At 42.2% G+C, this 11,304-nt stretch overlaps 1 protein-coding gene across 4 annotated transcripts in view; it reads right to left on the reverse strand.

The window, feature by feature from the left end:
- The window catches only part of CPS1 (carbamoyl-phosphate synthase 1), a 243,899-nt gene that overhangs the window by 130,976 nt on the left and 101,619 nt on the right, over window positions 1-11,304 (reverse strand). The gene's annotated exons all lie outside the window — the stretch shown is intronic.

An 11,304-nucleotide genomic window follows, 5' to 3' on the forward strand; every position in this document is an offset into this window, starting at 1 on the left:
CAGACACAAACAGTAACGGAGAATCAGCTCAGGGAGAGAAGAGAAGCTGTAAATCCATGTGATCTTTTCATACCTGGGGAAAAATAGCCCTCTGGGATCTCCATCAAACCGAAAGAAATTAACAGAAAGTCTCCCACAGGGGATTTACTGGGCTTCAACTCAGAAACTCCATCCCCATCATAGATATTCACAGCTTCATTCTTCATCGGAATAGAGAATACCTGCTTTTTACTCTGTGGCAGGGAGGTGCCGAGACAAAAAGATGTGAATGGGATTAAGACAACTAAAATGGTCACTGGTGCAAAGTAGGATTTACATACGTAATGCAGCTGTACAACTTTCACTGATCTGCATAAAAACGTGTTCCTACATGACTCTGATCACTACCTGCTTCCCTTGCTAGCTGTCAGAACTGCAGGACTGTCTTAGCATGCGTGGCTCCCTGCTTTACCTGCACACCTGAACAAACCATCAGCCTATGGTGGGCTCGTAGAAAAGCCCTGCTTGCAAAACATTTACTACCAGAGGTTAGGCAATAAAGAGTAAAGACGACAGCAGGTCCCTGACAACTCAGAGTAGATTTGAAGAATTGTTAGCAAAAAAGGGAGGGCAGGAAGGATGCACAATGAGAAAAATTCAGTAGAACATCTTTGCTTATAAGCAGAGCATGTTTTCAGTTGTATGACTGAAAGGCAATAAGCTGATACCCAAAAACAAGAAGCACAAAGGTGTTTTCACAGAGCTTCTTCTTAATTTAATCTTTATTTCCCACTAGCTTGTCATTACTCTGATTAGAGTGCTGCTATTGGTGTACCATAGCCAGAAATGAAACACTGCCAACACGCGAGGACATCGCAGCCTCTCCCCAAGTGGCATTTCTAGGAAGCACACTGCTGCTTCTGGCTGGAAGCACTCTAGAAAATGGCTCTTATCTGCAAGAAGCCAGTTTAACAGCAGGAATTAGGAAATGTAAATTGTGCCATAAACCCAGACAAGTTAAACCAGGGTAGAACTTGGTGGTGTTGGACTGAGATTCAAAATACCCACGATTAACCCTTGACTTTGCAAGGAGCTTGTTGTGATGGGCTGGGAAGCTGCCCAGGTCTCACCTCTCATTTCCTACATTCGCCGTGGACCAAGGAAAAGCAGGAGTAAGACAGAAGCCAAATAGCAAGGGGATGCTGTCAGCTCACTGGTCTGCTATAGGACCTCAAGGGCCTGAAATGCTCTCCACAGAGACCACTAGACAAAGCACGTGCATTTTCCTTGCAGTCACAGCCATCTGCCAATCAGCACCATCAATCTGCTCTAAACAAGCCTCAAACCACTGGACGAGGCCAATGCTGTAACTATTTAACATACCTGCTGCCAAGCTAGCTGCTCACTAGCTGCCTATAAATCCTGACCTGACATATGCATGTGTTATGTTTTCCAGCTTTTTGGCTTTCCATCCTTTGTTTTGCAATCCCAGAATGATTGCAATTAAGGAATATTACCTCATCAAAATGCCTATCAGCACACTAGCCTGTAAACACTTGTAATAAGTATGGCTAATAAAATACAGTTTATTAGCCAACCTTGTACAGTATTTTTACAGCCTTTTTCACTCATCATTGAGAAAAATAAATCCTCCACAGCTGTGCTGGAGCTGGCATTGCTGCCAGCCTCCCTTGGTCTCACCTGTAACGAGGTGAGTAATTAAAGTCCTTATTGGAGCAGCAGGGTTTTTTTATTGCCTGTCACAATCCTATTCTCTGCTCTTCTGACTGACTCAGAGAGGAACTGCCACAAATGCTGTTTCTAAAATAGATCAACAATGAATTTGGCTTTTGTTGCGTTGAGTGATGGAAAAATTCAGCATCCTGTCTGCTCAACAATTCTCGTCCCTAGCCCCAAAAGTGCCAAGGAGAAATCGAGCGGCCCCTCCCAAGCCTGGTCCAAATCCCTGGGCAGGAGCAGCAAAGAGCTACTTGCAAATCACTGCAGTTAAGATGGTAACAAGGAAATCGCCGGAAGAAAGCGAGGGGGAAAAATGCTCTCGCTCCATAAAGTTCTTCTCAGGAATCAATTAGTCCGGAATGATGGTAGATAAGTGATGATTTGTGCAGGGTTATAAGAGAGCTATAAACATTTTGCCTTTATTTGTGCCATGACCTTGCTTGTTCTCAGCCACCAACTGGGCAAACGAACCACAGAATAGGAATATTGCAAAGAGCTTAAGCCATTGATTCAAAGGAGAATGTTTTACTTAGCAGAAAACCATGCAGTCTTCTTTCATACAAGATGTTGTTTTGTAGCTTTTTTTTCTTAAAGGTACTTGGTGAAGTCAATTATCATGATACATGGAGTTACTTTCCATGAGATAAACATAAAACCAAACGCTTGGCAGTAAACATAAACCTCCCAAGTTTTTCCTCCTTCTTCTGTCCTTTTATCTCTTTTTATTACCAATTTATACTTCTGAATGTGGTAATTTATTGAAAAATGAATGGCAACATTTACTGAAGTGGCACTATTTGCTACCCATTTTACTGTGAAAAGTCTGGTTTTAGGAGCTTCTTTATGCTTTTAACACAAACATAAACAAAAATGATTCCTAAAAGATGACTTAAATATTTTTTCCCTTTTCTTGTGCTCTTTACAAACAGAGACACTTGGGGAAAAAAAACGTAAAACACTGAAAGGAGTAAGACCACTCTATGTGCATATTTTTCCTCCATCAGGTCCTCATGTGGAATGCCAGAACTGCAGCCTAGAGGAGCATGGATTTGTCCTGAGAACAAGCCAGGAAATCAGCTTCACTCTGGGATCCTGTTGCAGGGTAACAACTCCCTAGTAAGAATTCAGATGTATTACTGCTTAAGGCAATGAAGTCATCAAAGACATTACCCCTCCTCTGCACCCAAGCTGCTGGGCTTTACCCAAGAAACAGCATATCACACTTTCAGAAGTCACCCACCGACAGCAAGGTTTGCAGAGAAGGTAGATTGCTGCTGGTGACATAATGGATAGACCTGGAAAAAAAATAAATCCTCGCTCATGGCATTTGGCAATCCATGTGCTCAGAGGGCAGGAAGAGTTGGGTGTGGGAGGGAGATGCAGAAAAGAGGAGTCACCAGGGAGAGATGCTTGGAGGACTGAGTTGGCCTTGAAGACAGCCAAGTCCCAACAGCATGCATTTTTCCCAAAGCTGCTGAATCACAGCTTTCTCTTTCTATTGGAGTTGTTAGTGTGAGAGAAGCATGTTAAAGGGGACCATGGATGAGTACTGCTATTGGAGACTGCATTAGCACAAACAGCCCCCCCCGTGAACTCAGTACTGCTCCACAACATATACAACCCAAGCATGTAGACTTATGGCAAGCTGGTAAAGGCTTTGTTCATCAAGCTGCAAACCATTCAGATAGCACATCTTCAAAAACACTTCCCAGATCCAGAAAGAGAGGCTCCTGTGTTTTCTGCGCATCTACCTTATTGACACACTCGCTCAGATCACTGGGGCTTTGGGTCCTAATTCTGACATCTATCAAAGAAACTGACTCCTGTTTCTTGGCACTTGCAATGGGCTAGCCATGCACGCTCCATCAGCTACTGCTTTGCAACAAAGGCTGTACTGTCTCCAGGTGACACCCGGTAACTGCAGATCTCCATCCCTTGTGGAACAGCTCAAGGTTGTGACCCCTTCCAGCAGGGATCAAAGCAATTACATGGTGCTGCTAAATTATAAGAAGCTGTAAATATATGTTCCAAGTATAACCTTGCAGGATTCCCCAGAGAACATTATTTCCTCATCTTCCTTAAACTTGTCCTTATGCAAGGCCCTACAGACAGATTAGTGGCTGAACCGAACAATGGAGGGCACTCCTTGCTGCCATTAACACATAATAAAACCTGTTTTATTAATATTTTCACATAAGTAATTCAGCCAGACTGGAAACTGTCCACATAAATTCCCTGTGACTACACCACTTACACTCCGAAACTCCCATTTCTACAGAGCAAATCACTCATACCTTCTGCTACGTCCTGGAGCTGAATAGACAGCGATAACTTACTGCAGGACGTAATTAAATTAAATTCATTCAATTCCAGAAGTTATCACAATTCAGAGGAAGCAAGTCATTGTCTGCTAAACTTTCCGTGTTTGTAACAAAGAGCCTAATGCTCTGTAATTTCTATGATGACAAGCGTATGAAAATTGTGTAGGATTTTTCCACAAAAGCAGCACCCCGGATTGAGAGAAAATATCTCCTTATTATAAATCCATTCTCTGAAGCACTCTACTCTCTAAAAATACAGTCTGAGAGTGAAGTCACATTATATTAAATGCTGTACTATTCTATTTTACACAGTGATGCAACCTCTTTCACCAGATGCCTCACACAGGGATTCAAGCATTCTTTACATCACCTTTTCACCAGTGAAGAGTCACACGCAGGTAGATCAGGGAAGAATCTGGATTGGGTACCCTGTGTAAATAAATTTTATACAGCTGCCTGTTGCTACAGGTTAACAGAGATGAGAGGCCAACCAGCTCCACCATGCATGGCCAGAAAGGGCTATAGGATTTGTGTTTTCAGAAGTAACCCACAAAAAGGCATGAGAATGATGAGCCCTACCCTTCAGCTGAGCCTCAGGAACACTGCTGTTGAGCACAGCCCACAGCCTTTGGAAACCTTTATGTTGATCAGGGGCTCTTGGACAAGAGGACTGAGACTCTGCTCTGGTTTACTGAGGTAGTATTTAACAGAACTAATGTATGGTAAAAGCAACTTCCTTCCTCTAACACCTTCCAATGCAAATAGTAACCAGGTGGGAGGGTGTTCTGCTCACAAAGAAACAAAATAGCTTTTGGGTAATGGTACTACCAGACAAAGTATTCAGAGCTAGGCCCAGAGTCATATGCAGAAAAAAGATCTGAACTCACCCAACAGGTAAAGGAGCTCTGTGGCCATGCAGCACCCCTCCTCAGGAAGCCCCAGCTCCAAGAGATACTCTCCCTTCCACGGCTGGCCCTTATATGAGCTCACGGTGTTTTCCCCCTGGGTCTGCCCCTTCTGGCCAGCTGGGGAGCACAGGTGCAAACACTTTGCCTGTGCCTCCTTCAGCAGGTGCTCCATCACCACTTCAAGCCCTGACCTAACAGCTCCCCTACAAAAGGGAACACAGGCAGCGAAATGAAGGCCATACATCTTGTGATTAGAAGGTTGTATCCAAGCCTGGCAAACTGGTAAGAAAGTGGTCTCAAACAGCATAACAGCAACTAAAGCCAGCTATCATTATTTACTATAGCACGTAAGCATATGTGTAACACATCCTCCTCTCAATGCAGAATCAATCCTCAGTAAGCTCTTTAAAAGAGAATTCAGATATGTCATTCAGTCTTAATGCATGAGTTTGAAAATCTAACCAATGTGGCAGTGGGTTTCTCCATCACCTCTGCGTCAAACAAAACATTTATATTTAAACACTGGGAGAAGTCATTCTGTCCAGTTAATCCTGATCTGCTGGAGAAGATATATTAAATCAATACTGGTCATTTTCTAGTAATGCCTTAGAGCAACAGCTTGACTCTGGCAAGGAACACAACAGAAAGGGATTGTGATAAATGAAGGAATTCTGCAGAAAAACCACTCCCAATTCAAAGCAGATAATGTGCACCAGAGCTTATGTGGAAGCAATTAATTCTAATCACTTATGAGACAATAAATTTAATTATGGGTTCTTTGAAAACTAAAAACCCAATGACTATTGTTAATAGTCTTTTCTTGATGGCAGATAGTGAACAGGATTTCTTGAGGCTGTTTTTCCTGCAGTTAATTAAAAAAAAACATTTTTTAGTTAAGGATGCCTGGGCTCACACTAATATATGTAACGGTGCTACTATGCTAAGTTTAGATCCCACAGGACAGAAAAACAATCTCTGAGCGTTTGTATAATTGGCATTTTTCTTTCTGCCAAGGTCTCAGATCTTTATTACTTGTTCAGAGGTACTCTCTGAACAAGCTGGATGTCTCCAGCTTCATTTCAGCTACCCTTATGCTAGTAAGGCCAAAAATTGCAAGCAGCACTCTTTTTGGAGCTGTATGAGAGCTCTGGCTAGGGAGTAACAGCATCGGTAGCCTGGGCTGTAGCACAGCCAAGCAGCTCCTGCTCTATGGTGACCCACATTCATTCCTTCCCTGAACCTGACACCACTGCAAACAGTTTCAAACAGAAAATAAACTGAGCTTAACAGCATATCTCACACAGCCTGAACTGCGTGAGGAGAGCGTGAGGATGGAGAAGGACCCAAACTCAGGCATTTCAGTTTCTGATGCTCCACTCTTTCGCTCTACCAGACACCTGTTAGAGCCTGACTTCTCTGCACTTGCAGTAGCTTCCAGCATTTCCAAAGGTAAACTACATATGATGCTATTGTAACCTACCAGAAAGTACTTCAGAACGTTTACTAACAAATGTAAGCTAACAAACCTCAAATTTGCCCAGTAGCATTCAAATCCATCCTTCTCCCTGTACCAAAGTGCTCCCCAGAGTCTGTATTTTCTGTCTTGCATGATGTTCAGATAGTTAATTCCTACACTTCATAGAATCACTAAGGTTGGAAGAAACCTCTAAGATCATCAAGTCCAACCATCAACCCCTCCCTACCGTGCATACTGACCACATCCCTCAGTGCTACATCCCCACGGTTCTGGAACATCTCTGGGGATGGTGACCCCACCACCTCCCTGGGCAGCTGTGCCACTGCATCACTGCTCTTCCTGAGAAGAACTTTTTCCTAATATCCAACCTGAACTTTTTCTAATACCCAACCAACACACAATTGCTGAGGCACCAACTGCTTGTTATCCACATAGCATCTCAGAAGGGGATACGAATGATACAGGATTCTGAGACCCTCAGTTAAGGGACTACTGCTTGGGCTAAGCTGCAAAACAGATAAACTCTGGTATTTGCATAGCTGCTCCAAGAGCACTACAGAAGCTTTTAATGCTTATTTTAGGATGCCCTAAGAACTCAGATCTACTGGTGGAAAGAACAAACTATATATTTGCTTTCAGCAGGGCTCATCAACACATTCAAAATTTGACTGAAAGCTCAGATTTGATCCTCAGCAAGAGTCAAAATCTGACTCTTGATCACGCCATCTTACTTTCCATCTCCACCGTTCTGTCTCCCACAACCCATGACAACAAGCATTTCATCCCATGGCACATGATGCTTTGTCGGAAAATAACCCACTTTTCCAAGAGTTGCTCCAAGAAGCTTCCGTCAGAAGGGGGTGGATTGTTAACGCCTCTCTCCCAGAGATGGCAAACAGCAGAGGGCCATTTTAAGCTATAATGAGGTCTCATTACCACAAGAGATCTTGGAGGACAAGAGCTAAGCAGTATTTAGTAAGGCTCAGGAAGTCAGAAAAAAAGAACAAGATTGTCTAAAGCTGGAAGAGCAAATGTTCTTCCTGCAAAAAGTGTCTGATTCACTATAATAAATAATGTGTGCAATCATTTACACAAGCTAAAAGCAGTGTAAAATCAGCACATCCTGCTGGCTTTGCACTAGTGACCAACTGACAGACACCATATCACAGTATTTAAGAAATATCACACTTCAGGAGCAAAAACTTGACCATTAATAATAAGAAATGTTCCTTGAAAGAACGAATTGTGCTGGAACTACAAACTCTCAGCCCTCCTGGCAGAACCAGAGCATCCATCTAACATCATAGTACTCCCTAAGCAGGAGTTTACTCCCTAGCAACTATTCCTCTTTTCCCTGAAGTATATCATCATAAAGCTCAAACATAATTTGCAACAAATGCTTTTGTCTCTGTTTCATCTTTACAAACTTCTCTGAATTAAAAGAATTTATCTCAACCAGTACTATCACTCTGCAGAATTCAATATACTTTAATTATGAGGATGAGGGAGAGTTTAGCCTACCTAATTTATGACAAAATATCATGTTCTCCATTTAATTAGGATAATTTAAAAGGTTCATATTTAAAGACTCTTCCATGGTAAGAGAGAAACAAATGTTACACTAACTAGATTATTCCCTATAAATTGAGTTATGCATTGTTCCATACAAAGACACAGGAGGAACAGAAGCAGAGGGTTTGGGTGGTTATTTGGCAGCAGATTTTCATGTCCTGCAGATGGCTACAGCAGAAGCACTCATATGCTTCATATGTCATGGCAGCATCTCCCGTCAGTGCAGAGATGACAGCACTAATTACGTCCGCTGAAAGCTTCTCAAGGTCAAGGGCTGCTGTGACTACAACTTGGTGTTATAAATACTTTAAACAAAAGGAGCCAGAGATGCCCACCCCTTTTACCACCTCATCTTTACTGCCACGTGTGCCCAACATCCTGCTAGTGGTTGTTGGCATCTGACAGGGAGGCAGGCAGTAGGTGTGCATCAAGCTCTGATACTGCACACGCTGCATCTGGGGGGTTCGGTACTATCATCCAACTCCTTCCCTGCTTTTATGAATCACCTTATCATAAAGATATAGAAGTGGTAAGCTCCTCGGCAGACTCCTAGATACCTCTGATGCAAACAAAGAGAACCAATGCACAAATAGGCTTTTAAACCCAGCATCCAGTCCAGAAAAACCCAACAACCTGCAAACCAAACAAGACACATTGCTCTGTTCACTGCCAAGAGCTCCTTAGATCACGAAGTCTTTCCTGCTTGTCTACATTCTATGCCTTTCAGAAAGCTGATTTTGATTGTTTCAAATGGAGCACACAGTTCTCAAAGTTTTCCACTGCTTGCTTCACTGCCATAAAGCGTACGTCTTCATTTCCAGTGTTTTCAGGCCCTTACCAGGAAAGCAGAAAGTGATAGCACTGAGGTGCCTTCCCTCTCTTGCATTCTTTTCTTCTTTCTTTCACCATGACTAACTATCCTTGGCTTTACTACTAATCTCTTCTCCGGAGGAGCTGCCCAAGCAATCTTCAGGTGATTTAAATGATGCTAATTTGAGAGGAGTAAATCCGGAGAGGTGACCAAGAGGATGATGACCCTGACCTCATTACTCAGCTGTATCTCCTGGGAAGTCACGCCTCCAGGCTTCCTAGCACTTGGTATCCTTGGAGAGATACAGCTCCAGGGAGCCACTCAGCAGGCTAGAGAGGAAAACACATTCCTATTACTAAAAATCACGTTCCCTTGTATTTCATCGTGGTTCTTTGCCACCTTTTCTCGTGCGGATCTCAGAAGTTGTGCCTCATACTGCCTCTAATACCTTCATGTGTCTCTTCATCAACTTACTTTAAGACACACAAAAACATAAAATGATTTGACAGCTCACAGATTAGCAAATGGCCTTTTCTTGCTCTGTACAGCACCTTTTTCATCAGTCATTGTCACCCTCCACAAGATTAATAAGAAAAAGACAGTTACAAGGCAGAACCTGTCAAAAGCAGAGATGAGCACGGTACAAAGGATACTAATTGTAACTTTTTTTAAAATCTGTATTGATCTCAACAGTTGTAGATATTAAAAAAAAAAAAAATCCTACAGTGTTTGTACCTTACATTTTGCAAAGAAGAAAAGGATACCAAGAAATAAATTCCAGCACTATTTGGTACTGGCATGAGATAAGTTTGGGGATGACTTCCTGGCACCTCCTGAGAATGACAGGAGCTGTTGTTTCAACTCACATCAGGCAGAGCGAAACCAGAACAGTTTTCTTCAACAAGGAAAGCAGAGGAGACACCAAAGGAGACAGAGGAAAGGTCAGCTGGGACAATGTATCTATAGATGGGTCTGCATAGGTGTGGAAGCACATGCATGACATCTGCTTTGGAAGAGTGGAGAAAAGAAATGGTGTTCAGCATCAGCAGCAAAATGTTAACACCAATGCATAACCAGAGTACTCAGTATATAGAACATATTCAGCCCTTGTGTGTTTCTCTTCTAAATTCATTCTAATTACATGAGGATCTATGGACACCAAAGAAGTTGTGGTTTAAGTATCTGCAGCTGCTGCAACAAATAACAGGAACAAATAGACAAATGAATATAGAGAGCAGTATTATCAATGCTTAAAAAACTCATGACAACACAACACATTTTTTTAATAAAGGGAAGAATTCAAGAATGAGTGGCTGGGGCATTTATTTCCTTTTCAGCTCTTGAAAAAAAAAGTAACAACATCAAAGTAGAAGAACAAGAGAATGCAGACACATTTTAAGACGTCACTTTGTTCACTACTAGAGGTAAAAGCAGGGTGGGAGGATGTGCAATTTCATCAATTATTAATGAAATTTTTGCCACTGGAAAAAGAAAGTGCAGGATGCATTTACAGAGCACTGGTTCATTAACCACCATTAGTCATTCATTTCACAACTGAATGGGCGAACACTTGATAGCTCTGGGCTCTTCTGGATTGGTGTTTTGTTTTGTTTTGTTTTTTCTTTAATAACATCTCTACTCTAAAAGTGCAAAGCTCTCCCTCCGCACAGCAGGCAGGACTGTGTTTACCACAACAGTTAGTTATGATGAGATGTCTGAGATCAGAGGATTTGGAATATCAACCAGGTCAGAAATAAATTCACACTTAGCTCAAAATATGGTCTTGGCATTTAGCATCAGTTGTTCAGGGATTCCTCTGACACCCAAAGGCATCACGGCTTCTGTCCTCTCCTTTGCACCTTTCAATAACAGCTCTCATCAAATTTGATATTCCTCCTGAAATGTTATCACATTAGTTCAACTTTGAAGCTTTTCAACTTGAGGGCACGCTGTGTACATACTGCAATATGGGGGGAATAAAAGACAAACACGTTGTCCCCAGCTGAAAAACATTCAGAGGTAGGCACAGAGACTGCTGTATATGTATACAGGATACAGCATTGTTAGCCATAGAGCTGTGGAACTCTTCTGCTATGCAATCAGTACGTGAAGACGTGCAATAGGTGATATAGCAGGTTCCTGCTCTGCAGGCAGGATTTGCAGGCATTGCTAGAGCTGAAAAAGCAAGAGAAAAAGCCAGAGTGAAAGTGAAGGGGTCACTTAATTGGGAGGCTTAATGTACTGACATGCTTTCACCTTGCACTGAAAGGATTCAATCTTAATGTCCACAATCACAGCACAAAACACTGGACAGCAATACAAAGAAGTCTTCAGGGAATTCTCCATTTTTGAAGCCAAACACAAAGCAGTGACAACTGCTTGAATTCAGAATAATTTTTTTTTTTTAAACAAAACATTTTAAGAAGAGAACACAGAGTCTTCATTACCCATCAGATCTGCAGGCTGTAGAAGAGGATGCTTAGCCAAGGTTTAAAA

The sequence above is a fragment of the Meleagris gallopavo genome, chromosome 7, assembly GCF_000146605.3.
Source record: "Meleagris gallopavo isolate NT-WF06-2002-E0010 breed Aviagen turkey brand Nicholas breeding stock chromosome 7, Turkey_5.1, whole genome shotgun sequence".
Classification (NCBI taxonomy): domain Eukaryota; kingdom Metazoa; phylum Chordata; class Aves; order Galliformes; family Phasianidae; genus Meleagris; species Meleagris gallopavo.